The 12033-nt window shown below is 38.3% G+C and overlaps 1 protein-coding gene across 37 annotated transcripts in view; it reads left to right on the plus strand.

The window, feature by feature from the left end:
- Positions 1-12033, plus strand: part of ZBTB20 (zinc finger and BTB domain containing 20) — a 736649-nt gene that overhangs the window by 703868 nt on the left and 20748 nt on the right. The window lies entirely within an intron of this gene.

The following is a 12033-nucleotide window of genomic DNA, read 5'->3' on the forward strand; positions in this document are numbered from 1 at the left end:
TCAGCCACCGAGCCTCGAGAAGTTCTAAAAGTGAAATTAAAGGAGCACACTGAGGAAGCTGAAAGGAGAAAAAGCTTAGGGGAAAACACAATCAGGAGGGCTCTGCAGACATGTGTCTTCAGGGTTACAGAAGTTCAAAAGTGAACCTACTAATTAAAGAGTCTGAAAATGCTATAAATCCCAGGAATTTAAGGATCTTTAGAAGAAATGAGACACCTCTCCATACACTCTGAGTACATTGTGATCCTTTAGCAGAATCTCACGGTGAAAGTGACCTGGCTATTGTGCATTATTGTGGATTTGAACAGTTGATTAAGAGTTATAGGCAGCTGTACTAGAGGCATGAGTGTGTGGTCCTTTAAAAACAGAAAAAGCTGTTAAGCAAAGCCAGTAAGACCAAAGAAAATCTCTGAAAGGCAGTGAATACCTCATAGAGCTTCCTATAGTTTCCCTGATAATATCTGTATAAATTGTTAGTTGTGGCACGGAATCATATTAATAATTTGTATACTGAAATGACATGCCGGAGAATACTAATTAAGCTGGGAATATACACTAGTGAAAAAATGATTACAGTAAAGTTAACTCGGCTTTTGAAAAAAGGTTAGCTAGTTGGTTAAGCATGACATTTGAAGGCAGGTATTACTACACACTCAATAGTGGTTCTGTATCTAGTCTGAGAAATTTACAAGGTGAGGAGGTGGATATTCTTTTGGCTGTTCAAGGAAAGGATCTCTTCAGAGATGTGTGTAATACAAATTCAGAAGCACTGACAATCCTAGGCATGCAAAAATAACTTTAGGGAGCACAAAGTGATTGCCCAGCAGTGGGTCACACTCGGTGTCTTAGAGTGGTCGAATCAATAAATATTTGTTAGCTGCATGAGCTCTGTCCTTTACTCCTATCTGCCATCAGTGACAAGCCACATAACTGTGATTCAACCACAATTAGAATATTAATAACATCTTAAATCTATCTCATGTATGGTTTCTCTTCCTAGGAAGCCTATGTGCCTCCTAATTCTATTTTATTTGTCCTACAACATCCCCGTGAAGCACAAACATCTTCATTTTACAGGTAGGATAAATGGTCCAGAAAATAACTTAATTCTTTGTCTTTAAATATGAAATGATTGATAATCATTATATGACCCAGCTCATCGTACTATTTTTTTTTTTTGCATCATTTCAGGTTTCCCAAATAAAGGACATTTTTATCTTTCTCATTATTATTTTTAATTGGTTTTCAGAAAAGTTAAGATAAAAACAGAATCTAACAAATATCCCATAGAGCTATTTGGTGTTCTCTTTTCTTTCAAGAATAAATTAAGACCTTCTCTGTTCCTCTCTCCTGGCTCTCTCTGCAGATAGCCAAAATCCCATGCCAATTTTCAAATGAATAAGGGCTCATTCTAATAGCTGGATCACAGTCCCCTCTATTGAGGAAACAGGCTTGTAAATTCATGTCTGGAACCTGCAGAAGTTACTTTTGGTTATAAACTTCAACAGTTTGACCTGACTTTTTAAACAGTACCAATATGTGACCTGGTTGTGAGTTCAGCAATAAATTTATACTCAGTATGTGAAAGGCCAGAAAGAAAACTAGTGTATTTTATTGTCTCTGGTGGCTTACACTAAATGTTGCATATTTACTTTGTAAATGAGGACACCCAGTGGCCATCGAGTGAAAATATTCTAAACAATCCCTGACAGTGTTTATGGAAATACAAATACCCATTACCAAAGCTGATGATTGATAGATATCTCTGTAACATCTGTCATCAAGCAGTTTAGCTTCCCTAAGGTAGGCAACAGTGGTGGGAGTTTAGCCTCATCATTTTTCTATCATATCACAAATTGGTCGTGTCTTCTTCTCTCATTGAATTACAAGATAGGGCTCAGCTTTGAGTTCCACTGAATCCTCAGCTGACAGAAGGACTCAGTGAGCTGTCTCTTTGGAGAAACAGAATCAGGGAGACGGGGACAGTGTTGAACGTGTCAAAAATCATAAACAAACAAACGCAGTTTGAGGGAACTAAGTGAACATATTTTTTGAAAAATGCCTTAGACCTTAAAGTGCTACTGAAAACAGAACTGTGGCTATTTTTTGATGGGAAGGGGGTAGAGTATTAAAGGACAGGGAGAAGAGAATTGCACAGAATTTCATAGATGGAAAGACCCCATAGGACTACAACATATAGACATACCTCAGAGAAAAGGTGCACCCTGAGGTTGCTATTTATTGTCAACCTGTTTGTAAAATGCACTGGAGAGTTGACCAAATACTCAGATAGTAACTTCTCAATGTAAACAAAAGTGTTGAGCAATGTGAGAGATCCAGATATTTGTAGTTATAGTTGTAGTTATAACAATGCCTTCTGGAAGCTTGAGGTCTTCTTTTAGAGGCACAAATGACAAAAAAATGAAGAGACAATAATCAATAATATGCTGACAAGGGCTTAAATGTGCTGTATGTGGGAAAAGTTCAAATTCACTCTTCAAAATTCAGATGCAAGAAACATTTCCTTATTTTTCTAAAGCAAATTAAACCCAAGGCCCTTTTCACTAAGTTAGCAAGAAATTCTGTGAAGTTTCGGACTCCCTTCCCCTCCCTTAACTTGTACAAGACTCATGATATCTACGGCAGGGTCAGATCCTTAGTCCATGTTGTTCTCCGTTCTTGACATTGCTTGTCCACCTGAGAAAGACGCCATTGAGCCCGGTCCATCCGACTGCCTGACACTACTGCATTAGCTGGGTTTACAGATCCTCTTCATAGTGGTCATTGAGCATGGGCTCAGCCCCAAGATCATCAGTGTCTTTTCATGTTCAGCCTCTAGAAGTGTGACAAGCAATTACCTGCCCCAACTGGAGTTGTGTGCAAGCAGAGACTTCAAACCTTGGCACCTTCCTCATTTAAGGGGAAGTTGATTATTTTCCTCCCATCAGGCCACTTCGATCAAACTCCAAAGCATCAGCCTTCCCCTCCTCACCCCGCAAAGGGTGTAGCATAATCCCCCTTAGAGAATTCAGATTCCAAAAACAAAGCTCTTTGTCTTGAGGCTTTGTTTTTAGGGCTTAACTTCTGATTTGGGCTCTAAAGCCACAAACCCCTGAAGTAAGGGATCCCAGAACTATGTACAAGGCTTGGCCTTTCTTAATTGCCTTATTATTATGAAAGTTTCCTAATTCGGTGGGGGCGGGGGGTTGGGGGGGACAGAAATTAATGTTTCAGTATATTACCTCACCAAACAATGGGAACTAGAAAAAGAGAACTCAGGATGGACTCCAGTAATCAACGAAGTCTGCACAGAGAAGGAAGAACTTTGAGTAGGGTGCGTGAATGGTACATAAGATTTGGTAAGTAGAGAAAGCACAGTAATTGCAGAACTCAGGACAAATGTGGCAGCAGAAAAGAATGAAGAACAGATGTGATGTATGCAAAGGATGGCAAAATATCCAGCTTCTTGGATTAGCACAGAGATTTTATTTGGGCAAAAACGAGAAAATTAGATCAAATCAAATCGGTGAAGTGAGATGGAATAATAAAATACTTACCCTGTAGCTATAGAAGACTTACAGCTTAATATCTTTTTTCCTATAATATGTAAATAATATAATAAAATGTATAAAAATATAAAAATAATATAAAAATAAAATAAAATACCTTGCTCCTTTTTGGAATAATTACCAAGTATACCTTCTCCTTCTCTTACTTACCAGTGCCTCCCAAGATATTAAGTTCTGACAACACTGATTTAGGATCTTCCTCATCTCAACATGAGCCAAAAAAGAACTTATTTTTCTTAAGGAAATCCCGTGCCCTGTTCTGTAATGGATCACCCTATGTGGGGTGGTGAAATGTCTTCTCAGCTACTTTCCTAAATTGGCCCACATCAAATCACCACTGTGCTTTCCCTCTTAACTAGTCATACAACAAAACAAAGTTATCTTTTTCCTTGGCTTTCCCTTGTTGCTTTGAGATAGAAAACTTTCGTTCCTCAGTAAAACAACCCGGTGTGGCTCAAGTCCACACCTCCCATAGAGAAATACAATAGCCCCCTCCTATCAACAAACAGCTATGCTTAAAAACCAGTTGTCAAATCAGAAGCAACTTACTTCTTCTGGGAACACAAGGAAAGAGAACATTTGAGTATGAATCTGAAGATCTGCTTCAAAAGCAGTTTCAGAATAGCACAGCAACAGAAGACAAAAGGAAGTTCTATGAATTGGGAAGCTCTGTGATTATTATAAAAGCTTTTTTTAAATGGCACTCATTGAAGTTCAATTAAAGTTTTGTTTTCTCACTCATTGAAGTTCAATTAAAGTTTACCCAAAGTCTAAAAAATAATTTCTTGCCTAATCACCAATTGATGATATTTAAAAAAAAAAAAAAAAATGCCACTTCTGGGACTTATGCTTGATATTTGAACTCAGTAGAGTTAAAAGTTTATTTTTCCTTTAAAATAAATATATAATGACATGGAGATAAAAAGAAGAACAGATTAGTAAGTAACAAGAAGATGGTTTTTATATAAACACTTCTTAAATTTATAATTTATTTTCAAGCAAAATAAAGGATGGAACTTATTAACTGTACATTTGAATATATGGACCCTTCTTTAAGGCCTATCCAAAACCAAGTTCAAACTGAATACTTCAACTGTGAATTTAAGTAGATCCTTTTGTTCATTTTTGTATCCCACCCACAGATGCAGCATCTCCGTGTTTTTGTTCCCCAGATTTAGCGAACAAAGGAAAAGGTTACAATAGGGCAGCAGCTAAATTTGTAAGGAAAGAGCTTTAGCAGAAAAAAAAAAAAATCAAACTCCTAAAAGGTGTCTCAAAAGGTTTGTGATATAAGAGGATTTAAAGGCATCAACCTCAGATTTCATTGACTTTTCTCCTTAGTCCCAGCAGGTCTTCCCTCCTCAAGAAGAAGCCATTTCATTTCAGTTTTGGAAAAGGCATAGGTGTCTCTCAGAATGTTTTCTACAATTATAGCTATGCAATGCCTTTGTTCACAGAGTTAAAACTCGGCTTTTATAAGCTGTACCATAAGAGAGTAAAGAAAGTGTTTGAACTTCCAGTGTATTATTCCTCTGGAATCAGATGCTCAAATTACAAAAATTCATATAGTGTATAGCTTGATAATACCCAAAACTGAAGTTTTAATGTGTTCTTAGAATTGGTTCCATAAAATTGATGTTCATTTGCTACTTCCTGGTTAATTATTTGACTATATCTTCACCTCATAACTAAAGGGATTGAAGTTAGCTTAAAAGAGTTTTCAATACATTAGTAAATATGTAGGAAAACATATTTATATTTATATATAACTGTAAAAAAGAAATCAGAGTAGAAGTAGAATAAGGAATTGACACTAGAAAGAGGCTGGAGGTAAATTTTACATAGAAATTCATACCACAAGGTCCTATGTATTTGCTAAAATGTGGTCTAAATTTTGATTCTGAGCTCCAGTTATAATATTGATAGGATCCAAAAAAGCAAAAGTATAATCAGCTTTTCCTGGGCACTGAGGTCTAGGAGAAGTTGATTAATGTAGATTTCAAATATCACAGGATTTTAAGGGTGAATTTCTTCCACTGTTTTAGAATTCACATCATCTCTGGCCTTATGGACCCATTTCCACTGAGGTGTTCTCAGTAAGTGTTTCACTAGTGAATTGGTAAGAATTCAAGTGACCCCAAAAGCAATTGTATTCATTCACCAATCAGTTGTATTTGCAATGGTAGACATATGGTGAGGCATTTCTTAGTCCCTTCTGGGAGATAATGATGGACTTGATTTGAAATCAAGCAAACCAAAGGCCTGTGCTGAGGGACACTGTGGGAGTCCCCAGAGCCAAGTGAAAAGGCTTCTCTCGAATGACTTCTTCTTTGGACTTGAAAATCTCATTGGGATTATCAATCTATTCCTACCCCTCAGACAAAGGGTAAAGCTCTTACTTTTTGGTGGAGTGAAAAGAAGGAACAGAGGTCAGGAATGCAGGAGCAGTCCAGAGTTGGGGATGGGCCTGAAGATCAGGGGGAAATGTTTCCCTGGATCACAATTTTGCCCCTTTGTTTCCCATACTTAAAGTTTAGTAAAACTTAATGATGTAATTAATGAAAGGAAGGAGGAAAGGAATGGAGACAGGTAAGGAGGGAAGGAGGCAGGGAGCAAGGAAGGAAGGAAGGCAGGAAAGAAGGGAGGAAGAGAAAGGAAAGGAAAGAAAACAAAAAAAAACAGGCTGCCTGTATAAAGTACTGTAGAGCTTTTGGTGAACTCTACCTGGTTGGCTGGATTAGAACTGTGTATTCAGTTTGTATTTATTTTTTATTCGCCTTATACCACAGTATCTAATTTTTAAGTCAAAAAAACATTAAAGATTGTTTCTTAGTTCTATGGATTTGTGTTAACTGTCAAAGGGGATCATCCACTCCGATAAAAATATGTCAAACCAAATTTTCTAAATGATAGTTGGCTTCTTTGATTGTAAAACTATACATTATATTCCTCCAGATTTCATCTAGCATTGTATTTTATTATTGATATATCTCTTTTTTTCTCTTTTCCTTTGCAAGCCTATTTCTATTTTTAAATCAGTCTTTTCTGAAAGTTACCTTCTGTAATCTCACTTTTGGCTGAGATTGTTGAGTTTATCATGTAAAATAACATCAGCTCAACTTAAATAAATGGGAAACATAGGCTCAACAGGCCAGATGCAGCAGTAGCCATGAAGGATGCATCAATTTCAGAAGCTTTGATTAAGAGCAGCTTAAAGAGAGATACTTGAATCTCAATCCATGGGTCTTAACTTGGAGGAAACACAGACCTCTTTGAGATGCTAATAAAAGCCACTGACATTATCCCTTTGAAAGTAGAAACATATCCATTCATGAAAAAAAAAGTAGATACCCCCTAAAACCACATGTACTTCTTAAGGACCTATAAATACTCAAAATATGCTCTAGAAATGTTACATGTATAAATGAAATTTAAGTAATACGAAAGACATCCTCGATTACAATATTGAGATCGTAATTACAATGGAGTTGTATGCACTTTAAACAGGTTAGTAATTTTCATCTCTCTGTCCAGCTAAAGTAAGAAGCCATACCTACAAATGTACATACAGGCTATTCCTAACTTTCATAGGTGGTGTATTTCTGAGAATATGTTTGAAAGTTGAACAACTTATTTATGTTTTATGAGAAGAATCCTGTTGCTGATCTTTAAAAAAAAAAAAAGATGAAATCTCTAATGGTTCCAATACTCTGAGCCTAGAGAATCTGGAAGATAGAACTGTCACTGGCAGCTGGCCCAGAGTATCCCATTACTCAGGAATGGGTAAGTGAAAAAGGGCAGCTCTCCTTCCCATAGGTTGCTGACCCCCTCATGGTTCACCTGCAGGGGCAATGACACCTGGGATATGCTAGGCGTATGGAGCCAGGGTAGGAGAGAGACGTCTCCTTCTGCCTGCCACCCTCCACTCACATTAGTGATTTCCCCAGTGTCCCCAGTCACCCTCCAAAGATTGTGAAGATGCCAGTGAGACAGAGAGGGCCATCTGCTCTAGGTGGTGAAACCTGTGAGCAAATAACCTCCATCCAACTATTGTGCAGAGGCTCAGCATGTCCCCTCTCAGCATTTAGGTGAAGTAGACTCTAAAGTCTTGCCCCTGGCAGACAACAGATGCAGATGTGGGGAGTAAGGGACCTGAGTTACCACATGCATCCCTACTTTTTCCAGTGAGGAATGGCTCTTTCCTAGTGTGACAGCTTAGTAAGTAGCACCAACATGAGACAGTTCGAGATCATCACTAATCAGCTAATATACGAAAGATCCACCTCAGCATACTAAAGATATCAAGGTACTGTGTGAAAAAGTTGTGACATTAGAGACCGGGTCGTGGTGTCCTAGCCACTCTAGCCCTATTTCACGTACTGACCCACTTACCTCACGTGAGCCCAGTGGCCCAGATTGAAAGCTCAGGGGCTTTCGGCCCTGCCATTTGACTTAGACCTGTTGGCTTGACCGAAATTCATATTGGTTTTAATTTGAGAGCTCGTGTTTCCTTCCAAGTCACAGAGACTTTAAATTCCCATCTCACACTTGTACTAGTCTCATTTTATATATCTGGACTGAGGAAGGACTGGATTTCACACCTAATTAAAAGAGATTGTACTGCCTGCTGTTTCCTTTCTTGTTCATTTTCTCTTGTTCACAGACAGCTTTTTATTCTCATGCTAAGTCCTATCCCCGACACCCGCAGCTTAAGGAACAGGCAGGAGCTGGGTTCCTACAAAACAGAGCGCTGGACCCTCTCTCACCTAAGTCGCCACAAGCAGATTTTCCCTTTGGTACCCACTTCTGCTTCAGCCCTATCCACATTGTGCTCCCTGACAGAACAGTCACTTAGAATAGATGATCACTTCCAGTGCTAGAATTCCTTGCGTGTTTCTAGTGAATGCCATCCCAGGCTGACTCTGTACTTTTACTCTAGTGGAAAGGAGATAGATTATTATTTTTAAACACACAGAAAACTATTTTTATCACTTTTTTTCACTTTGCCATCATGTCTGTGTACCTATAACTGTGAGGATTTTTTAGGTGAGGTGGCATTCCCAAGTACACATAATCTTTGTAAAGTTGTATAGTTTTGTAGAGTGAGAAGGGTTTTTTTTTTTTTTTTGAATAGCCCAATGCCTATTCAGCGCCAATCTAGGAAAGAATGGAGTCAGCATTTTCACACCATTCCTTCCTATACAGTCCCTGAATAACCATCTAATCAAGATTTGTTTTCAATGAGGGACAAATCTTCTACAGTAGAGTATTTCAGATTTATTCTGTTGGAATCTATACATTAATGCCCATTGGATGAAAAGGACATGTTTCACAAAAGCCTGGACATTGCCTTGTTGTGGCAGAAACTTTTTCCCACTGTATTAGTGTTAAAAAATAAAAGAAAGCCTGGGAAAGGAATTGCTTCAGCATTGTGTGCTGAAGGAACGAGGCACACTTGAATGGAGAGGCAGGGTCACCCATCACATCTGTACGCATATCAGTAAAAACGATTCAGCCTTTCATGGCTGCTCACTGCAATGCCAGACCAGTGTACTCAAGAAGATATTTTTAAAGTATGTCTACAAAAACCCTTGTTAGGTCAGGTTGTATATGTGTGCAGGTTTTAGTTTGTCTCTGTGGTTTTAAATGAAGATGGTGACATCTTTACTGCAATAATCATAACTCAAACTATTAACAGAAATTTGTGTGTGTGATTACCTCTATAAGGTTACCTGATTGTTTAGATAGACTCAAGCAGTTTGAACAAGTGGTTTGAATTTTTTTCATGTGTGCTTGTGTGTGATATGATGACAGCTTTTGCTATTGACCATTTCCATCTCTAAAGCAACCTCGTTCATCACTCTTAGTGTCTATCTTTTCCTTTATGTTCTGAGAATTAGGATGTCCCTAGATCTTTGGGCAATCCAGGTTTCATTCCTCAAGTATTATGCCATGAAAAGCACATCAAGGGGTATGGGTTCTAATCTCAATCTCTTACTAGCTGTATAAAACTTTAGGCAACTCATTTAGATACTTTGAGAGACCTGACCTCCCCTCACAGCAAATAGTAATGATCGTACCTGTCCTAAAAGCATATAAATTATTGTGAGGAGTAAATGAGATGCTACACGTGAGTTTTCTTCACTGTAAAACACTACATGGACATTAATTATTATGATAATTGTGACAAAGCTTTCCAGAATTATCAGAAAGATGACAATTCTTCATCATATATAACATCTCTAGTCATAAAATTGCAACTGGTGCTATGACCAAGTGTGTGTTTAAAGGGTATTTTCACCTATGTGGGTAAAACATATTTTTAATAAATCCATCCTACTCAGAGATGGTGATTTTATTAGAGACTCCACCAGTTTCAATGGTTACTGTTTTACTTAAATGCAAGAGACCTTGGTGATAGTAAAATTGTATATAGAAAACTTGACATTTTAGTGCCAGGACAAGTTGTTTTATCTCTTGCATCATTCAGTTTATAAACTTAAAAATGTATGTTCTTTATTAGATGACTGAGGCTATGCTGAAGTCCCAAGAAACATGAATACGATGTTAATAAATGGATAGGTACCAAAGTAGCTGGAGGCCATGCTATACACACCTTTCCACACGGCTTTACTGCAGACCCATGGACACCTATGGGCCAGACTTCCCTCAGGGCCAAAGCAGCTAATATAGTGAAGCAGATAAGAGTGTGAACTCTAGAACCAGACTGCCTAGTTTTAGACTGCCAACTCTAGCACTAACTGCCGACATAGCCTTAGCAAATTTCTCTGTCCTCAGTTTCCTCACCTGAATAATGAGGATAATAATACTACCTACATTATAGGGTTGTCGTTAGGATTAAATGAAATATTATATGTGAAGTAGTGAGACCAGTTCTAAGTACTGGTCAAGTCAGGACTTGACACCTTGTATTCTCTAAAAAAACAGAAGTTTGTTCTTATTATTATCGTGGCGCAGACACATAGGGGACTCAGCAAGAACTTGGAATTTGGTCTGCTGACTTATTTCCTGAATATTCATTTCTGGGTTATTGGGACCTTCCTCTGGAGCTATATTTTATATTAGTACAGTTACAAAGGATTCGCCATTATTCTTTAGCAAAGACAATTTGTTTTACATGAGTAAAAAAAATAGAAACAAAAGCCTAATGAACTGTTTTAGGCACGGAACAGACCCAATGGAAGTTGGAACAAGAAGGAATTCTCTTATATAAAAATTTGTGTAAATCATGTCACAGAAAGGGAACAAAGAGCCTGGAGGCATTTATTAATTTAAGTGGATATACATGAGGCTGATAAATATAAAGATTGGAACAAAGGAAATGAATGAGTATATAAAAGGATGTGGTCACACCAACTGAACTCAGACAGCATGAGGAGATTAAGTGAAGCAAGGTGGAAATTCTAATTGATCTCAGATTTACCTGAGCAGGTCCTCTCTACCAAGGCAGAGAACCCAGAACCTGAGAAGGCAGGCATTCTTCCTGTCTGAAGGCCATTACCTCTGGGACTTCTTCTAAGAGGACACAGGGATCTGGGTCACAAGCCAACAATCGGCGCACGGGCCACCTGTTTTTGAAAGCCCACTTACCTGGCCTCTCTCAAGCTGATTATTCAGTTGTGAAGGCAAAAATGGGGAATGTGATTAAAGAGTGATTTGGAGAGAGGGATTCCTTAGAGCCATTTGAGAGGTTAGGTAGGAAAAAAAAAATCCCTAAGATTTATTGTTAAGCCACCTGTTTTCTCTCTCAATCTGTGACCAGAATGTCACTGACATTATCCCTTATCTTCACAGCCTAGGGCATAAGGTTGGCAATGGGTCACCGTATTCAGAGCCTCCAAATAGCTGACTGTTGCCTTCCTATGAGGAACTGTTTGATACTTCCCTCTAGCAAGTCCATAGAGTACCTAGTTACCTAGGGTGCTCATACATCCCACTCCTCGTTTACTCCTGCTATCCTGACCTAATTATTAACAGTACTCCCTTTCACTCTCAAAGTATCCAGTTTGAAGGGTAAATATGATCACCTAGTATACTCCAGTCTCCTAGGTCAGTGCTAGCATCCCTCATCTTTCTAACACTCCTTCCTCATTAAGCCTCAGAAAATTCAGAAAACCACCACATTGCATAAAACCATCCTAGAAAGTACTCACGTGGTCAAAGATGACGAGAACAATGTCACCTGTAGTATGTTCCTGTAGATACAAAACGCAGCAGGCAGAATACAGATCGTATTCTGTAATCTGTCCCTCAACTGGAAAACAGGGTAGTAGCTGTTTGGTGAACATCTTAGTCTGGGTTGATGAATATTGCTGCAGTCTATAAATAAAATAAGAAATTTCAACAAGTTAGGGGAAATATAAGCTTTCCCAAAGGACCTGGGCTCAGGTCTCAAGTGAAGGTAAGACTGCATGAGAACAAGTCTTCTACTTGCCTTTCAGTT

This window comes from Rousettus aegyptiacus, unplaced genomic scaffold (assembly GCF_014176215.1).
Source record: "Rousettus aegyptiacus isolate mRouAeg1 unplaced genomic scaffold, mRouAeg1.p scaffold_m13_p_4, whole genome shotgun sequence".
Classification (NCBI taxonomy): Eukaryota; Metazoa; Chordata; class Mammalia; order Chiroptera; family Pteropodidae; genus Rousettus; species Rousettus aegyptiacus.